We start from the raw sequence: 23,584 nt of genomic DNA, 5'->3' as shown, positions 1-23,584 counted from the left end.
AAAACCAAAAATGTATACAAAGGAATGCAGTTCCCAACATGTGCTCACTACCCACACCCATCCTTAGTAAGTAACCATTGCCATGCATATCTTATTTATCCTTCCAGAGATCTTTTAAATGAAAACACAAATATATATGATATATTTATTTAAGTATATACAGATATATATATTTTACCCCTTTTAAAATTTAGATGGTAGCAAAATGCTTACCATAGTTCTCTACTTTGACTTTTTTGTTTGCTTTTTGTTTTATTTTCTTTGACATATCATGGTGATCATCTCATATGAGTATATAAAAATCTTCCTTATTCTTTTTGGTTTTTTTGTCTTGTTTTAAAGCTGCATACTATTCCACTGTATGGGTGTATTATACTCTAAATAACGACCCTCTTATTGATTGTCAAAGATCTTGTGTATCCAGAAATTATATTTAAATTTTATTACTATTGCAGAAAAATACAAAGTTCAAATTGAAATGAACTAAAATCACATCTCATTTGGTGAAAAATTATTTTAGATACCCTTTTTCTGTAAGCAAGTTTTAGTCATAAAAGGATTTTCTATACGTACAGGTGTTGATATCATGTTTCACACTAGGGGTCGCCAAAACAGTATTTTAGGCCAACAAACAGACCAGTGATAGAGAACATTTTATAATTAGGCACCTTGAGCTTCTCAACCATGGTAAGCAGGAAAGTTACATTGTGACTGAAATGCTGAAGACAAAACTTTGGTTTGCTGTGTTCTCAAAGGCAACTATACTGATAATTTAGGAGAAAAGCAAGCGATCTTTCCCTTATCATCATACATATTTTACTTTGGGGTTTTTTGTTTAGCTGGATTAAGTGATGATGTGGAATTTAGGTGATATGGAATCTAGGGAATTTTTAAAAAGAAGTTTGCTGGACATGATCCTATTTTGCTGTGGTCAAAAATGTCCTTAGCTTCAGCTTTTCTTTTCCCAGCTACCATGGGTTTCATATATCTGAGCAGACCTAGAACTCTCAATTTTTGGAGGGTTTTACCTCTAATTGGGCATATACTTCAAAAGGATAAAGTGTTCTGTACTTTTAAAATTCTCCTAGAGCAGATATGATTGCCATGGGCATGTATTCAATAACTTTTCGCTTGAGATTTTATAGGCTGGTCATTCTCTGTTTAGTGATAACATTCAGTCACAAGCTGGTGTAATTTCTGAACAAAAATTTCTCACAGGAGAAATTTCACAAAGGAACTTTGAAGTATTATGTACATGTTCCATTTGTTGCAGTAATATGAAATCTTGCAGCACTAAGATTAATGATTGACATATCATAGGTACTGAATCAATATTCAGTGAAAAGATGAATGAATGATGAATGTTCACGACAGCATCTTAAATGACAACAAAAGATTGGAAACAATTTTGGTGACAACAGTAAAGAATAATTACATAAATCATGCTGTAAACTGGGTACATATGGCATATCTCATTTGAACATAAGTTCCTTTGAAATATGTAACTGTTTTCTCCATTATATTAGCATAGTGATTTACCCACTGTCGGCACTCAATAAATACTCATTGAATTAGATTAACACACTGGATTAAGCATGGATATGCCCCCAAATCTCAAAGCATCCCCCAGGAGTTGGGACTATCCACCTCAAAGTCATGACCATCCTTTAAGCCTAAAAGATGTGGATTTGGGGGGAACAATTTTTTCTATAGAGTTAATGTCAGTAAAAAAGACCCATGACAAGGCTTTACAAAATTATGAATATATTAAATTTTAACTGTTTTAGAGTTGCTTCAATCAGTTATCTATATAGATTGCAAGGAATAGTTTTTCATAGCTGAGTCAGTTCAGCTGAGGCCCTTGAACATCAGTAATCACAAATTAGCATACAGAATCTGAGAACAAGAAGTGAAATGGATTGGTGAGGAGGGATAGATTGGGAATTGGGGATTGACCTGTATACACTGCTATATTAATATAGATAACCAACAAGGACCTACTATTAAAAAAAAGTGAATTGGATAGGAATGACCTTCTATGCAACATTTCAGGTATCCAGTTAAACATGTGATTCATTATGGTCTACATAGAGTAAAAGTCACAGGTTAACCGGGAGAATAGGAGCTGAGTTTATACCTTTCTTCTGATTTGAATTGAGAAAGTATAAGATTTGTCTAGTTCCTAGGGGAGGTTTAATGCCTGGCAGTTTTGATTCAACACAGGGAAGTTGTTTCATCTTGAATTTTTAGAACAAGTATGTGCATAGAAGAGAAGCCTTCGGGCTTATCAAAGTATGGTTTTTTTCACAAGTTCCACTTATTTTCATAAAACAGAAACATATTTCAAAATCTGTATGTGTATTTTTGTGATTTTATTCATTTGTATTATTTCTCCTTCATTTGTCACCTATGAGTGTTTAACTTAGCATTCCCCAAAGGATCTGTGTTAATATGCTGTGTACAGTGGCCCAAAAAGAAAATGACACAGAAGCAAGCCTAATATTTTTAATGCTGTTAATTTATTTATGGTAGCTTAAAGCCAAAAAGGAATTTGGGGGATGGAACAGACTGGCACACACAGTCATGGCAAAGTACCAATGGTGCCCTTTCCCCACCTGTTCCTTTCACATTTTCTTCAGCTTATGTAAACCACTCTGCAAATGCAGTTTCAAGTCTCCCCACTTCCAACTAGATATCTGCCTCTAACCCTCTCTTATAAAGGAATTCTTGCATTACAACTACTGAGGACTGCTCTAATAATAAAGTTTTAGTGAGTTAAGAGTTTCAGTTGTCTGAGGAACTGATTTGTTCTATAGAAATACAAAAATATGTCCAGTCACCATCTTATTCTATGGGGCCCTCGAGAGAGCAAAATGCTGTTGGTATAGGCTTTCGTCTCTACTTTTGAGTCCCTTGATTTGTTAGGATAATCTTTATATTTGGCTTAACAGCTTTACTTTAAAAAGTCAGAAAAGCACTTGAAGTTTTGTCCTAGTTTAGGTGCAGTTCTGCCCCTAGATCAAGGCAAGAGTGGACCTGGTGTTGGGCCCCCCTCACTTTAGAAGGTCCTGCTATGGCTCCCCTCTAGCTGCACCCTCCCATGAGCTGAAAAGTCCATGGGTCAAGGGGATGTACCCATCCCTGCTGATACTCCCTTAACCCCTGGCTCAAACACACACAGACCAAGCTTTGAAACACAAATTCCAAGAATCACAGGGCTTGTGCAGTCTTCTTCCCTGGCCTGTCCTCCCAAAGGCTCACTTGCTGCTGGTGTGCACACCCCTGGGCCTGCAGAGGGCTCAAGGAATGGCTATCGGCTGGGTTATTTACTTTATGAACTCAAAGAGGCAGGTTGAGAAATTCCACTTGAGGGGTTTGGGCTTGGAAGCCACTCTTAGAGATGGTTTTTAGGACTCACGTGTCCACCTGTAGTTCAGAAAAGATTATCCTGAACCTAAATTTCCCCCAGGTCCTCTTCCCAGTCTCAAATTTCTTACTGGTAAGTAATCTTCTGGTTGTAAATTGCATAATTAGTAACAATGACTTGCTCCAGGTGGTAACCTCAGTTCTCCTGAAATAGAACCTCTCTGATCATCTTCAATGTTAAAACTGCTGCTTCATTTAGTAGATGAATGACTTTTTAACCAGAGGAAGATTTATAATTAAATGCAAAGGTGATAAATTAAATCATACCATTAGTATTAATACTTTCATGTTAGGTTTAGGAATAATCTGTTTATATATGTTATTTAAAGTATTTGTAGCTTTTCCTGTGGTAGCCGCCGGGTTGAGGGGAGAATGGCCTTCTCCTCTCCCCGCCATGGCGTGTGCTCGTCCACTGATATCAGTGTACTCTGAAAAGGGGGAGTCATCTGGCAAAAATGTCACTTTGCCTGCTGTGTTCAAGGCTCCCATTTGACCAGATATTGTGAACTTTGTGCACACCAACTTGCGCAAAAACAACAGACAGCCCTATGCTGTCAGTGAATTAGCAGGTCATCAAACCAGTGCTGAGTCTTGGGGAACTGGTAGAGCTGTGGCTAGAATTCCCAGGGTTCGAGGTGGTGGAACTCACCGTTCTGGCCAGGATACTTTTGGAAATATGTGTCTTGGGGCCCGCATGTTTGCACCAACCAAGACCTGTCGATGTTGGCACCGCAGAGTGAATACTACGCAGAAGCAATATGCCATCTGCTCTGCGTTGGCTGCCTCGGCTTTACCATCGCTGGTCATGTCTAAAGGTCATCATATAGAGGAAGTTCCTGAACTTCCTTTGGTGGTTGAAGATAAAGTTGAAGGCTACAGGAGGACCAAGGAGGCTGTTTTGCTTCTGAAGAAACTTAAGGCCTGGAATGATATCAAAAAGGTCTACGCCTCGCAGTGAATGAGAGCTGGCAAAGGCAAAATGAGAAACCGTCACCGTATCCAGCGCAGGGGACACTGCATCATCTATAATGAGGACAACGGTATCATCAAGGCCTTCAGAAACATTCCTGGAATTACTCTGCTTAATATAAGCAAACTGAACATTTTGAAACTTGCTCCTGGTGGGCATGTGGGACGTTTCTGCATTTGGACTGAAAGTGCTTTCCTCAAGTTAGAGGAGCTGTATGGCACTTGGCATAAAGCTGCTCCCCTCAAGAGTAACTACAACCTCCCCATGCACAAGATGCTCGATACAGACCTTAGCAGAATCTTGAAAAGCCCAGAGATCCGAAGGGCCCTCCGAGCACCACGCAAGAAGATTCATCGCAGAGTCCTGAAGAAGAATCCACTGAAAAACCTGAGACTCATGTTGAAGCTAAACCCATATGCAAAGACCATGCGCCAGAACACCGTTCTCTGCCAGGCCAAGAACCACAAAATCCGGATGGCTAGGGCAGCAGCAGCGCTAGAAGCCAAATCAGATGAGAAGGGGATTCCAGGCAAGAAGCCTGCGGTGGGAAAGAAAGGAAAGGAGGCTGTTTGCATTAAGAAGCTGAAGAAGCCAAAGAAGGCTTTGGTGGAAAAAAAGGCTGCAGTGACCAAGAAACCAGCAGCTGAAAAGAAGCCCACAGAAAAGAAATCCACCACAGAGGAAAAGAAGGCTGCTGCATAAACCTAAATTTATTTACTCAGTAAAGGTCAAATCATTTTGGACAGCTAATTTTGAATAAAGACCTGATCAAAGAGGCAGTGAGAAACATGAAAAAATAATAATAATAAAAAAATAAAGTATTTGTAATACTTAGGAGACTTTTGCCTTTTAGACTATCTGATAGATAAATATGATTCTATTTATTTAAAACATGTAATTGATTTATAATTTCAAATTAAAAGAAGTAAGAACGTGAGCAAGTTTGTAAGTGGTATTCTAATATTTAAGAGAAATGGATTTACCAAATTTATAAGTTAAATTAGATTTTCAAGAGCCTTTGAAATGCTTTGGAAGGTTTTTCTTACAAGGAGCACGTGTTTGCTTGGTCAGGCATTCAAAATGCTTAGAAGTAATTTGAGCATATTAAATCTATTAATGTAGTTTAAAATATTTAAGGGAGGTTGCTGGATACAAAATCAATATAAAGAAGTAATAATATTTCTATATTCCAGCAGCAAAAAAAAAAAAAAAAATGAAATGGCCCCCATAAAAAAAGATACTTGATAAATGACATAGATGTACTGCAGGGAAGGGAGAGAAAAGACAATCTTTCCAATAAGTGAAGCTCAAACTGTTGTGTACCGTGTGGGAAAAAAATGAAATTGGACTCAATTCACACCATACATAAAAGTCAACCCCAGGTGGATATGAGATCTAATATGAGACAAATTATAAAGTTATTCAATGATTAATATATCGTCACAACCTTGAGGTAGAGAAGGGTTTCTTAAATGAGACACAAATACACTAACCGTAATGTAAAGATTAGGAGGGTTGCGGGAGGCTCTGAGCTGAAGGCAGCAGGTCCAGAGAGGGTGGCCAGCCAGCTCCAGGTCATGAAGCCTCTGGGAGGAGGATCAAGTAGTCCTTCTGCAAGTCCAGAGCAAGCCGTTCCTCCAAGCAGGCTCAATAGGATGGCACCTAAAATTTTGGATCAACGGAAGAACCTCAGAACACACTTAAGAGGACTACCCCCCGCCCAACAGGGGGAGAGGAAGTGGTATCTTGGACGAATGGATGGCATCTGAACCCACCTGGTGGGAAGACCAGTGATGTTTTCGGGTCCCCAATTACTGCCACTTCACCCTGGCACATCTAAACAAACCCAAGGGTCACGTTTTCCTATGTGAAGGAGGAGACCCCAAATCAGACCTTAAACTGCAACGACCGTCTCCCGCAGAGAAGAGCCAAACCAGAAAGGTGGCAGGAGGGAGGCAGATCAGGCCAAGGAGCCTGAGCCCACACCCTAGACTCACAGCCAGGAGCCCTCACAACAAAGCCCTCACCCCACTGGGGGGCAAATCCAGCAACTCCTTCCATTAAGAGAAGCAAATTGCTTCCCCGTAGCCAAGCAAGAAACTCGAGGGATAGGGTATCAAATATTAATGTGTCTCTTAGCCCAAAGGAGTGGGGTGGGAAGAGGGCTTGTGTATTTGAAGTCTCCTGAGAGCTGCACAGAGGGCTTTGCCTTCCAGACTGCCCAGCGTGACTCCCTAGGGATGCTCATTTGTAATTCCCTACGAGGGGAACTGTAAGAAGGGCTGGGGAGGGGGGTGTAGGGTGCAAGGCCACAGTGAGGCTTGATGAAGTGGGATCTTCCACATCCTTGTTGCATCAGCGATCTGTCAGCTAATTGGGTATCTAGAAATGACTAAAATAGTAGCAGAGTTTAAAGCCATTGAAAAAGAACAAGAAACAATCTGTCCATTGCTGTGGAATAGAGAAGGAAGGCATAAGCAGTAACACTAAAGGTTGTGAGGAGTCTCTGGATACGGCATTTAGGTCCGAATGCCATCTACACTTCAGGGATTCTGTCTCCACTCCTGAGACTACCGCTGCTAAACCCCAATGCATTCTTTTTATTTTATCCCCGGCTATTGTTCTGCGGTCTTTTCTTGGAACATCTTGATTGCTTTTCCTCGGTAGCTGTCAACAAAAACCAAAAAATTGCTCTTGGTCTTATGCTTTATGGAAAGACTTTGTACCCTGATCTTCTGAGGTGCCCTATTTCTGCCATGGAAAACCTTCACCAGCTCTTACATAGGAATGCCTGCCTTTCGTTCACAAGGGACTGATTTTGGTCTCTTTACAGGCGGTTTTGCTTGCGAATTGTTCCTTTGATTCTCTCACCAGCCTTAAGTTTTGGCCTTTATTCTTTCCCAATGACATGGACATTTCCCTTCCAAAGCTACCGTTCTTCCTCTCTCTGGGCCCACTGGCTTCTGCAAGATTTTAAATCTAACCAGATATATTCAGGCAATGGGGTTATTTAAAACCTTCATAGGTCTTTCTTCCTGTTAATGGTGGGAAGAAGATGCTCAAGAACCTTGGGCTCTGATATTTGAATTCTTTAATAATATCTAAAAAGCAATTTATGCTTCACATAAATGACTACTGACTCTGGTCTGTTTCTAATACTTCTCCAGAAAAATGGCAGTTATTCAGGTACACCAAAGAGGAAGAAAATTTCACTTAGACCACTTTATAAAGGTTTGCAGAACCTCTGGACCATATTTAGAAACAATTTCCAGAAGAGACTTGGAGACCTTAGGCCAGGAAGTTAAGCAGTTTGGCAGCAAAGTTTCCATGATATTTGCCCAAAGGTAATGGCAAGAGTCATGTTGCTTTAATCTGTCAGGTGAAAAGTTTCTCCCAGTCAGTGCCTAAAGGGCTACAGTCTCAATTCCCACACTTCCCTCCTGTTGGACCAACTGTTAACAAAGGAGAGAGGGTGGTGGAACTATTGGTATGAGTGCCTACAAAGCTGATGCCAGGTGCTAGAAATATCTTCATCATTACAAAAATTTAGGAAAGCAGTAACTGCGTTTAGTCATATTCCCATCAGTCTAGCTGCTTAAGTGCCTGCAAGAGCTACCTGCCAAACTCCACTTCTTATACTTGGCACATTGCAGGGATTTGCACGCGGCTTTGTCTACCAGATAGTTTTCCCTCTTTCAATTGCCCCCCTGACTTTGGAGCCAAGAAACTCATTCCATGTGACTCTATTGAGTACTTCCTGTCTCCATCCTTTAAGTGGTTTGCGGTTCAAAAGTCATTATAAGAAAGTTGTTTGGAATTCAGAGCATTTTTTCTCCCATTAAAAAAATGTCATAGGGCTTCCCTGGTGGCGCAGTGGTTGAGAGTCTGCCTGCCAATGCATGGGACACGGGTTCGAGTCCTGGTCTGGGAAGATCCCACATGCCGCGAAGCAACTGGGCCCGTGAGCCACAATTACTGAGCCTGCGCATCTGGAGCCTGTGCTCCGCAACAGGAGAGGCCGCGATAGTGAGAGGCCCGCGCACCGCGATGAAGAGTGGCCCCCGCTCGCCACAACTAGAGAAAGCCCTGGCACAGAAACGAAGACCCAACACAGCCATAAATAAATAAATAAATAAATAAATAGATAGATAGATAGATAGATAGATAGAAAAAGAAAATTCTTATTTAAAAAAAAAAAAAGTCATAAATGGTGATTAGCTTTTTAAGCCCAAACATACTAACTTGTTTGACTTAGAGTGTAATGTTCTAGTTGTAGAAATGAGCTACCATTTATAACTGTGGTTTTGTTTTTGTTTTTAATATAGAAGAAAATTGTTCGTGAATTCCAAATTGGACTGCCAAGAAGAAACCTGACGTTGCAGCACTGGCCCTTGTGGTCCACCCCTCTCAAGCCACTCACTGCTGTCGGCCAAATGAGAGGAAAATCTCTTAGCTCTACCCAAAGGCAGGGATTTCTGGAGTGGAGATGGGGGAAACAGGAGGTGGGAATACAGGCCTGGGGGAAAGAGTAAAACGTGAACTATAGCAAAAGCCTCTGGGCAGCAGTGACAGAACTCTCTGCCTTAATTTCTTCTCATCTTTCCCCCCTTCTTTTGCTCCATGAGGCCGTCAGCATGGGTTTACAATGCCTGGGTAGTCTGGTCACTGGGAGAAGCAGAAGAGGCATTTCAATACATGTGAGCCTGATGGGGGTGGTCATTTGTATTTGCAAGAAATTCTATGCATTGGGGACTGCCTGTATTTGGAAGATTCAAGAATTCTTAGTATTCTTTTCTCAACTTCTAGGCTGCATTGAGAAATTATTAGTCTCTATTAAGCCTTAAAACTTTCTAAAAGTGCATTTGGTGCCAAACTTTAGTAGAGTTGTATCAAAAACAAAACATCAAACCTGTACTAACATTGCAATGTAATTTTATTTATTTATTTATTTTATTTATTTTTGGCTGCATTGGGTGTTCGTTGCTGCGCCTGGGCTTTCTCTAGTTGCGGTGAGCGGGGGCTACTCTTTGTTGTGGTGTGCGGGCTTCTCATTGCGGTGGATTCTCTTGTTGCGGAGCACGGGTTCTAGGTGCGCGGGCTTCAGTAGTTGTGGCGCATGGGCTCAGTAGCTGTGGCGCACGGGCTTAGTTGCTCCGCGGGATGTGGGATCTTCCCGGACTAGGGGTCAAACCCGTGTCCCCTGCATTGGCAGGTGAATTCTTAATCACTGCGCCACCAGGGAAGCCTGCAGTGTAATTTTGATAGGAACATTTTGTTATTTTCATAAGGCAGGATTGGGTAGAGCAGTTAAATTAAACTTAGCAATCATGTATTTTATTTTTTTTAAAGCAAAGATTAGTACATTAATTACATTAAAAGAAAGCACTTCTGCTTATCAAAAAATACCATTAAAAAATAAAAATACGGGCTTCCCTGGTGGCGCAGTGGTTGAGAATCTGCCTGCCAATGCAGGGGACACGGGTTCGGGCCCTGGTCTGGGAAGATCCCACATGCCGCAGAGCAACTAGGCCCATGAGCCACAATTGCTGAGCCTGCGCGTCTGGAGCCTGTGCTCCGCAACAAGAGAGGCTGCGATAGTGAGAGGCCCACGCACCGCGATGAAGAGTGGCCCCCACTTGCCGCAACTAGAGAAAGCCCTCGCACAGGAACGAAGACCCAACACAGCCATAAATAAATAAATAAATAAAGTTATGATAACTGATTATTTTTAAAAAATAAAAATAAAAAAATAAAATAAAAAAATAAAAATAAAAATACAAGCCATAGACTGGGAGAAGATATTTGCAGCCTATGTAATCAATGAATAACAACAATAAAAAATTTGTTTCCAAATATATAAAGAACTTTTACAATTTGATTTTTTAAAAAGGTAGAAAATCCAATAGAAAAATAAATGACTTGATTATGCAATACACAATAGAGGAAATACAAATGGATAATAAACATTAAAAAGTGTTTTTAACATGATTAGTAAACAGAGATATGTTAATTAGAACAATGAGATACCACTATATGCCCACCATTATTAGCAAACTATCAAAAGTTTTATAATACCACATATTGGTGAGGAATTCTAATTTTTGGTGGGAATGTACTGTAAATTGTACAGCCACTTTGGAAAACAGTTCGGTATGATCTAAATTGAGGATATCCATACCCTATGTCCAAGCAGTTCCACTACTGGACGTATAGACGTGGTTTTCAAAGTAGGGTCCCTGGATCAAGCAGTATCAGCATCACCTGGGAACGTGTTAGCAATGCAAATTCTTGGGCCCTACATCAGATCTACTGAATCAAAAACTTGGGAGATGGGGCCCAGAAATCTATTTTAACATGTCCTCTAGATGATTCTGATGAAAACTAAATATGAGAACCACTGACTTAGAGATTATTCTGTACATGTATACAGAACAACACATAAACAGAAAGTTCATAGCGGATTCCCAAACGGAAACAACCCAAATGTCCATTACTGGTAGAATGGTAAATTCATTTTTAACTTGGGACTAACTGAAGCATCTTTATATACTGAGGGTTGAGAACAAGTCGAGGGAAAAGATGAAGTTAAAAGAGAAGAGAATAATTTGATGGAATAAGTTCAAGATCAGATAAAATCTAAATGGGAGGGTGTTATTTGAGGAGAAAAGAGGTGCTCCTTTTTTGAAGACTAGAGAAGGAATGCAGAAATTTCATTGAGGGGGTAAAGTAGGAGGATTTGAAGTTTATTCATACATGAGAGCCTTTATTTTCTTTATTATTAAAAATCAAGGTCATATGCAGGGAAAAAAGGCAATTCACCTGGTTTAGTTCGGCCAGAATGATGAATTAAATGGAGAATATAATGAGACCCATCACCCCTGCATCCTTTGAATTCTTGAGGGTGACACTAAACTCTACCATTCCACTCCTGAGATGTAATATTGTTTTTGATTTACAGTCTTGGCTGAGAGGTGAGGGTGTAGTTTCAGGGACTTCTACTTGCCTTTCCTAGTACAATAACTCTTATTCTACAAGTCAAGGAACTAATACGAAGGTTCTGTAAAATCCTAATGTCTGTTCCAATTATACTTTCAAACACTGGGGAAATGATATCTGTGTAGATCTGTGGATGAGTGGACATGTATACCTGGCTAGGTCTCTATTAATACCTTGACCCTCACATACTCCTACTCTAACAAGGGTGTCAGAAGGTGCTTTGGGTCTCTGGATATTAACATCAACTCAGACTCTGTATCTAATAGTCCTTAAAAGAGCCATGTATTCCCCTGTCTCTAGTGCATGCCTACCCTAGTGCACAGCCATAAGACCCTTCGGGGAAGAACTGGGAGAATGAGTACTATATATACTTGCCATGGTGTTGCAGGGTCTTTCTTCATGTGGATCTAGCCTCTTTTTCAGACAATGGAGATGTTCTGTGGTGGGTTTGAAAATTGGCTCAGGTTTGAAAACTGGGCAAGGGATCATGACTTTCCATTGAGGCAGCTGATCATAGGCTTCTGCTCATCTATTCTTGGTCTCTTTTGATGATATATATTAAGCAATATCCTTGGTGGATGCACATCTATCTCACTCCTTAGAAGACCTTCTTCTACTAAATATCTCCATAGATTCCTAGAGATCAGCCCCCTATCCACTCCATTCCAAACTTGCTGCCCATTAAGAACATTATACCCATGTTGATTTTGGTGGTAAAGTGCTACCATATGGCTTCTGCTCTTCTGGGAATCCTATCATCTCCATGGCTATTAGGGATCCTAGTTCTGTAACAGAATCTTTCATCAATTCCAGCCTACAGAAGAGAGCCACCACTGAACTTCTTAATGACACTGATTCAGTGGGAACTCTGGAGCATTAATTGCATCTCAGAGTTGGTCCCTTCTTGAGACAAGGAGCTCAGTATTTAGTATCCCAGTGTTAGTCACTAGCTGTGGTCTGCACCAAGGGCAAGGCGGCTCCTACTCAATCGGGGGCAATTCCCTGGAGAAGAAAGCACTTCTTCAGAAGTTGATAGCAGCCAATGCCTAGAGCAGCTGGGGGGTGGATACAAGGATGTGATAAAAGTCATCTGGGTGGGGCAGATCCTGAAACTTCTGTGCATTAGTTTCCTTTATCTATAAAATAGGGATATCAATACTCAGTTCACGGATTTATTTGGGAAATAAAATGAAATTAAATGATAGGCAGCTTGAATCTAAGTGGAATTTGGACAAACCAGGATGTCTGGGGAAAAGGGTTGACTAAGTCTGCCAGTAGCCTGTTTGCATGTAGATTAAAGAGCATTGTGGGAGAAGATTCAAATTGTGATTGTTATTAAGATTCATTTGGTCATTTGCTCCCTGACAAACATTTATGGCTCTTCATCCATGTGTCAGCACTCTGCTAGGCTGTGAATGTTCTGACTGGTTTAAATGTGTGGAAGTTGGGGAGGTGACCTATCGGAAGTCCTTTCCTCTCTGTCTTGGAGCTAAGAAGCACTGGGGCATGAATCAGGCATGATAAGCCTGACCAAGTCGGAGACCTGCGAAGACTGGGGGCAATAAGGAAAAACAAACGGGTATTTTACTAAAATCTCTAATATACTGGAAACAAGGAGCACAGCTTAGGAACTCATCTAACAAAGTCTTGCATGTGAATGGGGGTGGGGATCAGGGCAGCTACTTCCCACTTCACAGCAGAACATCAACAGCTTTGTCATCTTAAGGGCTTCACTGCCTCCAGTGTGATGGTAGACAACTGTGCTGGGAAGACTTGTCAATAGACAGCGCTGTGACTCTGCAGGACTGTGGCAGCAGGTGACAGGTGTGGACATTTGTGAGTACATGTGTGAACCCTCTGGGAACTCTCAGAAATTCTCCAGGCCCCCTCCTCGGCTTCAGGTTGATGAAGCCTGGGGAAGCTTGGTTACAGCTCTAGCCTGTCGAGAACATTCAGCTGGGTGTGCAAAGCTTTACTCCCATTACTCCACGCATTATTCCATTCATCCTCCCCAATTCAGTGTCGTAAGCTTGAGCCCTTATGTCACCAAGGGGGCACCCTAAATACACATTTTAATTACTGTCAGTTTAAGGAACACTCTAGCTCCCAGACACACCCTCCCAAATTCTTTCATTTAATGATAAACTCTCTGTCAAAATCTGTTTTTTTTAATTAAATTCCAGGATGGCAACTATTTATTCAAAGTGAGTAGAGGAACCAAAAACCTAGAGTATGTTCAAAACTAACCTTTGCAAAAAGATACTGGTTTGTTGTTTTTGTTATGCTTTGTTTTGTACCTAGATGATTCCATGAGTCACTGGCTGAATGATTTTTCTTTTCTTTTGTTTTCCCCTGCCCTAGAAAGATAACTGACTTTCCTCGTATCAAAAAATGACTCAACATTGGATAGAATTAGAACTAAAAATATTAGCCTTATGGTTTATTTTCATTCCATCCATATACTTCCCTAAGCCTTCTTTTCTGGCTTAGGAGTCTGCTGGAGTGATGTGTAATCCTGAGCTCTGACGGGTGTCCCAGTCCTCCCTTAAAACCAAGGTTAATACAAGTGCATGAAATAGTTTTAATCAGATCAGAAACAAGAACTATGGCCACAAAAAGAAGTCAGATGTGGGATAGACAGAGGGACAAATAACATGAAATTACAAAAGGGTTAATATGAAATCCCATTTCTTAGGAAGAGGTGTTCTTATAAAGCCAATGTGGGGTTTATTTTCAAACAATTTATTCATCTTAAATTTGGAGTTTGTTTATTTCAACAAATATAGCCATATTTTTCCTGTCTTAACCTATTAAAGAGCCAACATGGCCAACATGGACAAATGATTAATATGAAATAGAATTTGTAGTCCTATTTTAACACACAGACAATTCAACGTTGAAACTATTTTCATTTCAACTCTCTGTCACAAAAAAATTAGTAGCAGTCAAAACTATAATTTTCTTTTCTTCCTATTTCTGAATAGGCCTGAGAGATTAAAATAGAAAGTTAAGTAACATAAGTGACCTATTAAATGACCTAGCAAGTGTTTGACTGAGATAAGTTATAACACTTATGCTAAAAATTGAAAAACTGTCACTTCCCTGTTAGAGCTGAAAATAGCTCTTACTAGTTGTTCTTCCTGATGCAAATCCATATTCAGCTTTGTATTATTAACACAAATCACTCAAAACAATTCCAAATGAGCACATACTTCTTAGAGAGAATTATGTAATAAGTAATACTAGATTGTTGATAAAGCCTTTAATCCAATTTGAATGAGTGCCTCATCCAAAGTGAGCTGGCTTGAGGTTTTTCTCCTTCTTTCTATAAATTTAGTGCTTATATACCAATCTTATTTAACAAATATGTATTATGCAGCTCTTAGGTAAAAATTCAGAGATTAGGTGCTCCCAGTACTACAAAGGTGAGTAACATGTAGTGGGTACTATGCAATTTACAATATAATTGTTGCTATGAATATGAACATTTTACAATTTATTATAAAGGAATGCAGCATAAAAACAGCAACTATTCAGAGAACTGGTAGGTTATTTTTAGTAGAAGTGGTGAAAAATGACTTTATAAAGAAATACCATTTGGGAGACGTTTGGATGTCTGTGCAGCATTTCAAAAGTTGGTGCTGGGCTTTTAGGAGATCACTCTGGTGGAAGGTCTGTCATGGGAAAAACCATGGAGAATGGAAAGGTCATGGTATACTCAGAGAATGGCCAGTTGAAAGGGATAAAGTAGGGTAGGGAAGAAGAGGGAGAACAAGTTGAAATGGTGTTATGAAGGATTTTAATATTGTGTTCAGTAAAAGCGTTTGGACCTAATATGTAAGTAATAGGGACCCATTGAAGATTATGGGACAAGAGAATAATTTAATTAAATCTTTGCTTTATTTTTTAATTTTTAATTTTTATTGGAGTATAGTTGATTTACAATGTTGTGTTAGTTTCTGCTGTACAGCAAAGTAAATCAGTTATACATATACATATATCCACTCTTTTTTAGATTCTTTTCCCATATAGGTCATTACAAAGTATTGAGTAGTGTTCCCTGTGCTATACAGTAGGTTCTTATTAGTTATCTATTTTATATATAGTAGTGTGTATATGTCAATCCCAGTCTCCCAATTTATCCCTCCCCCCACCCTTTTCCCCCTTGGTAACCATAAGTTTGTTTTCTCCACTGTGACTATTTGTGTTTTGTAAATAAGTTCATTTGTACCCCTTTTTTAGATTCCACATATAAGCAATACCATATGATATTTGTCCTCCTCTGTCTGACTTACTTCACTCAGTATGACAATCTCTATGTCCATCCATGTCACTGCAAATGGCATTATTTTGTTCTTTTTTATGGCTGAGTAATATTCTACTGTATATATGTACTACATCTTTTTTATCCATTCCTCTGTCAATGAACATTTAGGTTGTTTCCATGTCCTGGTTATTGTAAATAGTGCTGCAGTGAACACTGGGGTGCATGTATCTTTTCGAATTATAGTTTTCTCCGGACATACGCCCGGGAGTGGGAATTGCTGGATCATATGGTAAACCTGTGCTTTAAATTTATGACTAATGAGAGTGACGTAAAAGAATCTGAAAGTGGAAGCAGATAGACTAGCGAGGTGGTGTGATTATAATCTAGGCAGGAGATGAGGTCGAATTTTGGAGACCCTTGAAATGTTAGGCGCCTGAGACAAGGACATCTTGTTTTCCCCAAGGTCCGTTTCCCTCTTCTTCCTGTACTTATAAATCCCCCCATTTTAGTCAGACACATGTCCATTTGGAATAGAGATTAATCCCTGCCTCCCTTGCAGTTAGACAGGCCATGTGTCTAAGGTCTGGCAAATGGATGTAAGTGGACAGCCTGTATGACTTCTGTGGAATGATATTAAAGGAAGAGGTTTCATATTCATCTTTTCTCCTTCCTGATGGTTAGAATATAGTGCTATGGACTGAATGTTTGTCCCTGCCCTCCCACCCCCAAATTCGTTTGTCAAATCTTAACTCCCAATGTGATAGTATTTGGAGGCGTGGCCTTTGCGAGGTGATTAGGTCATGAGGTTGGAGCCCCAGTGTATGGGATCAATGAGCTTATAAAAGAGACACAAGAGAGATCTCTTGACCCTTCTGCTATGTAAAGACACAGAGAAAGGACAAACATCTATGAATTAGAAATTGGGCTTTCACCATACACGAAATCTGCCAGCACCTTAATCTTGGACTTCCCAGCCCCCAGAACCATGAGAAATAGATTTCTGTTGTTTATAAGCCACCCAGTCTATGGTACTTTTGTTATAGCAGCCTGAACAGAATAAGACATAGGAACATAATGACTAGAACTGGAGCAGTCATGCTCTTGGGCCACAAGGTAAGCTCAAACATGGTAGAGCAACAAGCTAGAAGGAACCCGAGTCCCTGACGTCCTGGCTCTACATATGAGAACTGGAATACTTATCTCTGGAACTTCATATGAAAGAAATAAACTTCTGTCTTGTTTTAGCCATTGTTATTGGGGCTTTCTGTCATTCATAGCTGGCCATAATCCTAAATACAGCACCCCATCCATGAACTGTGAAGAGCCACAAAAAGTTTTAAGCAGAGGAATGAAATTATGAATATAATCTATTGTAGAAGATTGCTCACCATATCTTGAAAGAACTGGAGAGATGAAAAACTCCAGGCAGAGACACACCTTGGAAGGCTACAGCAGGAAATCTGGTTTGAGATGGACCTGGACAACAGTGGGTTAGTGGGAACGAAAGGTTATGTGATGTCATTCCCTGAATATACCCACAGCCCTCTCACAGCTCCCACATTTTTGCTTTTCCTATGCCTTTGGTTTAGAAAGACTTCACCTTCAAGACCTAGTCCCATGACATTGTCTTCAACATTCTCAAGTAGAGTTTTGTTTTTCCATAAAAGTTTGCCCGCTTATTTATTTGTTCATGCTAATAGTGCTCTTTCAAACTCTTTCTTGTTGAAACTCCTTAGCCTTGCGGACAAGGCTCTCCAGGAGCTAGCAATCATGGAGTGTTTATTATGTGCCAGGCAGTGTATTAAGCCCTTTATATGCATGATCTCAGTGAATCCTCAGTACATCTCTATGAGTAGAATAGCCTGTCTCTGAGAACACTCCAAGACTCCCCGCAAAGCAACCTCTCTCTCCTGGTTATCCTACATACACAAGGGGATGTGTTGTTTCTGCCCTGGAGCTTTTCAGGAGGCCTCTGGCAAGATGGCTGTACCTAGAGATGGAAGCTCCCAGAAAAGAGAATGTCGGAGTGGTCAACACCTATTGTCTTCTGCTTTCTGTATTAGCTACAATTCCTCAACAACAACAACAAATAAACTCTACACCCACTGATCCAGCGACTCAACAAACATTTATTGAGTACCTACTTTGGAATTTATATTCTACAGTTTATTTTGGTGAAGGAAATAAAAAACAACACAGTTTTATTTCATATTATTTTACCATAGACTAGTCAGTTATTCTAATACCACTTGCTGAGGTATATATTTCCCTCTCTGATCTGAAATAGCACATTAAAAAAATTCCTCATAAAAGAATTTCATATATGTGTGTGTTTATCTGGACTTTGTACACTCAAATTTAGTATTTATTCCTGGGGATATGACCTTGTAATTGTGTTTTTCTTTTAACTTTTTGTTTTGAAATAATTATAGACTCACAGGAAGTTGCACAGATAGCACAGAGTCCCATGTACCCTCCCCCATTTGGTGACATCTTACATAACTGCACAACATCAACACCAGGAAATTGATTTTGGTAACTTACTGTTAACTATACTTATTTGATTTTTCACCATTTAAAAAAATTTCAGGCACTGTTGGTATGTGTCTGTCTGTAGTTCTATGCAATTTTATTCCGTATATAGATTCATGTTACCACCACCACAATCAAGATACAGAGTGATTCCATGAACAAACTCTTGGTATTTGCACCCACCTCTCACCTTCCCCCACCCCACCATTCTCATCCCTGTCCCTTAGCAACCACTAATGTCTCCATCTCTATCATCTTATCATTTTGAGAATGCCTTATAAATGGAATCACACTGTATGTAACTTTTTAGCAGTATCATTTTTCACTGAGCATAATGCCCTTGAGGTCTATACAGGTGGCTGCCTGTATCAACAGTTCATTTCTTTTTATTACCGAGTAGTATTACATTGTATGGATGTAAGTTTGTTCAACCATTCATCCGTTGAAGAACATTTGGGTGGTTTGTAGTATTTTGTTATATTATGAATAAAGCTGCTATGAACATCCACATATAGATTTTTGTATGACTATAAGTTTTCATTTCTCTGGGATAAAAGAGTGTGACTGCTCGATTATATGGTAAGTGCATATTTTGTTTTGTAAAAAATTGCCAAATGATTTTCCAGAGCACCTATACCATTTTACATTCCCACCAGCAATGTATGAGAAAGTCAGTTTCTCTGTATCCTTGCTAGCATTTAGTATTATCACTATTTTTTCCGTTTTTTAACAATTGTGATACAATTCACATATCATAAAAATCACCCTTTTAAAGCATACAGTTCAGTGGGTTTTCACATATGCACCATCACCACTATCTAATGCCAGAACATTTTAATCATACGTGAAAGAAACCCTGCACCCATTAGCAGTTATTTCCCACTCCCCCACCTCCCCCCAGCCCCTGGCAACCACCTGTCTACTTTGTGTCTCTATAGACTTGCCTATTCTAGACAGTTCACATAAATGGAATCAATATGTGGTCTTTTGTGGTAACACTATTTTTAATTTTAGTAGTTCTAATAGGTGTGTAGTGTTATCTAATTGTAGTTTTAATTTGTATTTCCTTAATGGCTAATGATGTTGAACATCTTTTCACGTGCTTATTGGCCATCCTTATTTCTTTTTGGTGAAATATTTTTTTCATGCCTTTTGTTTGCTCTATAACTGGATCATTTACTATTGAGTTTTGAGAGTTTTTTAGATATTCTAGGTATAAGGCCTTTGTTAGATACTGTATATGGCTTGCAAGTCCTCTCCAAGTTTGCAGTTTGTCTTTTCATCCTCTTTGCAAGGTCTTTCATAGCACAAAAGTTTTTCTTTTTTTAAAAATTTATTTATTTTATTTTTGGCTGTGTTGGGTCTTCATTGCTGCACGCGGGCTTTCTCTAGTTGCGGCGAGTGGGGCTACTCTTCGTTGCGGTGTGCGGCTTCTTACTGAGGTGGCTTCTCTTGTAGCAGAGCACAGGCTCGAGGCGCACGGGCTTCAGTAGCCGCAGCACGCAAGCTCAGTAGTTGTGGCTCGTGGGCTCTAGAGCACAGGCTCAGTAGTTGTTGCTCATGGGCTTAGTTGCTCCGCGGCATGTGGGATCTTCCCGGACCAGGGATCGAACCCGTGTACCCTGCAATGGCAGGCGGATTCTCAACCACTGTGCCACCAGGGAAGCCCCAGAAGTTTTAAATTCTGGAAATTTATTAATGTCCTCCTTAATGATCATACTTTTGGTGTTACGTCTAAGAACTTGCCCTGCTCCAAAGAATACACAAAAACAAAAAGCACATAATAATCAACCTATCGAAAGTTAGTGATATAGAGGAAAACTTTAAAAGGAACTTAGAAAAAATGTACATTAAATATAGACTTTAAAGTGCTGAAAGAGAAGGTACAAAAGGAATTATTGATATTTTAATTTCATGAATATATATATGAATATGTGTGTATACATATACATACAGGGGGTCGACCTTACACAGTTGGATTGCTGGTTAAGCAGACTCTGCAAGGCTGATACTGGAGCCTGAAGTCCAGATAGGCAGACAGGAAAGGAATATGGGCATAAAGTGAGGGAGAGTAAGAGCAAGCACCCCAGAACATGCTCCAGAAGGGTTTTAAACACTTTGTTTAATGGAGAATATATCCGGCTAGGCCCCAGCAAAAACCAAGTTCCTTCCAGGCAGGATTTAGATGAGAATCTATTAAGTTTACATAAGTGAAGATAGGTGAAGAGAACCAGGAAGGAAACCTGAGGGATCCAGAACCGGCAGGAAGGCTTTCCTTCTCCAGAGGTGCAAGCAGGCCCCAGGCTCCACAGGAGCTGCAGTGATCAGGGACACTGTTACTGCCAGAACCTCGGTGTCACCTGGAAGGGAGTGGAGAAGAAATATTCTGCCTAGTCTCCTCCTGCCTTTGGAACTCCTGGGGATTGAAGAAGCAGATAGAATGGCTGAAGATGAACCTGGGAGGACACACAGAGAATAGCTAGCACAGTGAATGATATCTAAGTCAGCCAAACTTCCTAACATTTTACCAAAGAGCCTGAAATAGTTATAATGGTAAATAATACAGTATAGAGTTTACATTTTCTGTGAAACTTGTTCTTTTCCACTGGTGTTGAAACACATTCATCATCATCTTGACAAATGCCATTAATTTTCACTTTCCCTCAAATGGAACATTGCCCTATAAATAATTTTCATAGGAAAGACGGACTCAACTCTCAATAAAAGTGATTTCTGGAAATCTGCCATGTTCTCACTCAGCTACTCATAAATTTTCTGCATGCAGTCAACTTTCTTAAGTGTTCTGAGCCACAGTAACTCATGGTCAGGCATTGAAATGCAATTCAACTATTACAAAGATGAAAGTGTATAATGGGTTAATACGTCATTCAAGTAATAACATAAGAAAGCAAGCAGCTCAATAAAGTCAAAGCACTCTATGCACTTAGTTTGAAAAGTGGTGGATTTAACTCATAAAGTCAATGCCGTAACAAAACACTTCTCAAGTACACTCTAACCTTAAGTATAAGTTTAAAAAGTCAAGCATAAATCTCTGGCTCTTTCTTTGGAATATAATTGGCACTCACCCTTTCTTCCTTCCTCCCTTCCTCCTTTCTTCCCTCCTTCCCTCTCTTCCCTTCTGTCTCTATTTTCAAGCACTTCTATGTACACTGTCTTATTTAATCCTGAATAGAGGTATTATCCCATAATGTAGATGATAAAACTGAAGCCCAGGAACTTTGAATAACTTGCCCACTGTATCTAGCTAGGAAAGGTACAACCCAAAATTGAAAGCAGATAATCTGCTTCCAAAAACTCCCTACTTTAATTAAAATACTTTGTAATATTTTAAAAGACCATTTACTTGCCTGCTGACTCTGTAACCTATACTTTCTGCGACCTGTCATCTTAAAAATCAGTCTTCTAGCTTCACTCTATGATCGCCCTGCTTTGCTAGAGGGTTGTGTTAATATAGCCTTACAGAAAAGCTTAAAAAAAATTTTTTTTTAAACCTCTTTGTAAACTTATCAGCTCTACAGTGATTTTTTAAAAAAAATTCAAGTGTGAATAGTGACCTTTAAAAGCCACTCTAGGTCAAGAGATAATAACTTGGCTATAGGAACAGAAGTCATCAAATGCACCTGAAACATACATAACCAGCTCCTAAATCAACTCGAAAGAGGTGTCTTGCCAAAAGTCTGTTTGTCTATTTAATTTTCAACAAGTAGTGGAGAATGCAGGGTAGAGGGTAGGGTTTCTCAGACACATATTTTCAGGAAAATCTACTCTCATTCACCACTTTCCCTCCATTCACAATATAATACTAATAGTATTTATTGAGTACTTACTACTTGCCAAGCATTCTTCTCAGATCTTTACATAGTAAACTCACTTCATCCTCATATGGATCCTGTGAGGTAGGTGCCCTTATAATCTTGATTTTACAAATAAAGAAGCAAGCAGAGGGATGTGAGTAACTTGGTCCAGCTAGTACTGGCAGAGCCCAGGTGGTCTGACTCTTATACTCTGCATCTTACTGCCCTCCAGCCCGGGCCTCCATCAGGTCCCACTTAGATGTACTCCCATCCATCTGTGACCTTCTTCCAGAACAGGAGCCATCTGTTCCAGTAGAGTGCTCAGTACTATAAACGCTCAGCAAAAATTTATTGAGTGATTGATGAATGACAGGGAGGAAGGAAGGTAGGAAGGAAGGAAGGACAGAAGGAAGGAAGGAAAGAAGGGTGAAAGAATATACAAACAGGGGTTCAGAAAGGTCAGAAAAAGAAAAGATTCTTTTAGAGTAGGTGGGGTAAGAAGAACAGGTTACATCAAGGAGTCTTGAATTTCAATAAGCAAAGATAAAGAAAAGGGAATTTACGTGGACAGTTATATAAATAATTATATAAAGAAATTGGAAATTACATAAAGAAATTGGAAAGCCTGAAGATGCATTCAGAGAACAGCAAGTTGCATAAACTGGCAGCAGCTTAGTCTTGGGCTGCATAAGGGGAATGCAGGAAGAGGTATGATCAGGTAAGTTGAGGCTAGTTTGTTGAATGTTTTAAATGGCAGGCTGGAGGGATTGCTGCATAAAGAATTGGAAGCCGCTGGAGGAGTCTGAAGGAAGAGGCGAGAGGATGACAGTCTCAGGACTGCACTAGGGAAGCTAAAATGGCATCAAATTTCAGAGAAGGTGTGACTTTGCTTCAGCCAGTCTGGTGGCATAACCAAACCAATTCCACTAAAAATTAAACTGTCTCCTTGAGGCTCTTTGTCCCACACAGGTAATGTGAATTCAGACTTCAAATTTCTATGACTATCAACTTTATGCAAATTCTCAGGGGGGATTTTTTTCCTCCCCACATCTTGTGTCACATTTAGACAGAGGTAAGACCCAGACTGAGACAAGATGGCAGGCTTTCAATGAGGAGCTGTCAGGGGATGAAAATTGGTGTGACTAGAAGCAGATTGTAAAAGCAGTCTCTATCAACATTTTTTCCACTCCGTCTGATAAGCATCTTGATTCTTTATGGCAGCAGCAGCAATAAAATAGGTAATATCAAACAGAACTATCTTGAAACATTTATTTCTAATTCAAAATGGAGCTTTATACTGTGTTTGTTATAAATCTACATGTTCTTCTCTTCCAGATGACTATAAATGCAAAGAAGAGCTTGCTTTGACACTTTCAACAATGAATAGATTCACCCCGGCAGAAAATCAATAAGGAAAAATTGGATTTAGTCTGCATGTTAGACCAGATGGGCTTAACAGATATTTATAGAACATTCCATTCAACAGCAGAATAAACACTTTCTCCAGTACACATGGAACTTTCTCCAGGATAGATCATACATTAGGCCACAAAACATCCCTTAATAAATTTAAGAAGA

General features: G+C 39.8%; 1 pseudogene; it reads left to right on the top strand.

Annotated features, from left to right (window-relative positions):
- Nucleotides 1-3,784: 3,784 nt before the first annotated feature.
- Nucleotides 3,785-5,098, top strand: LOC137769337 (large ribosomal subunit protein uL4 pseudogene; annotated as a pseudogene).
- The last annotated feature ends 18,486 nt before the right edge of the window (nucleotides 5,099-23,584 follow it).

This window comes from Eschrichtius robustus, chromosome 9 (genome assembly GCF_028021215.1).
Source record: "Eschrichtius robustus isolate mEscRob2 chromosome 9, mEscRob2.pri, whole genome shotgun sequence".
NCBI classification, from domain to species: Eukaryota; Metazoa; Chordata; class Mammalia; order Artiodactyla; family Eschrichtiidae; genus Eschrichtius; species Eschrichtius robustus.
The sequence above is the reverse complement of the archived record's forward strand: the minus strand, read 5'-3'. Positions and strand labels throughout refer to the sequence as shown.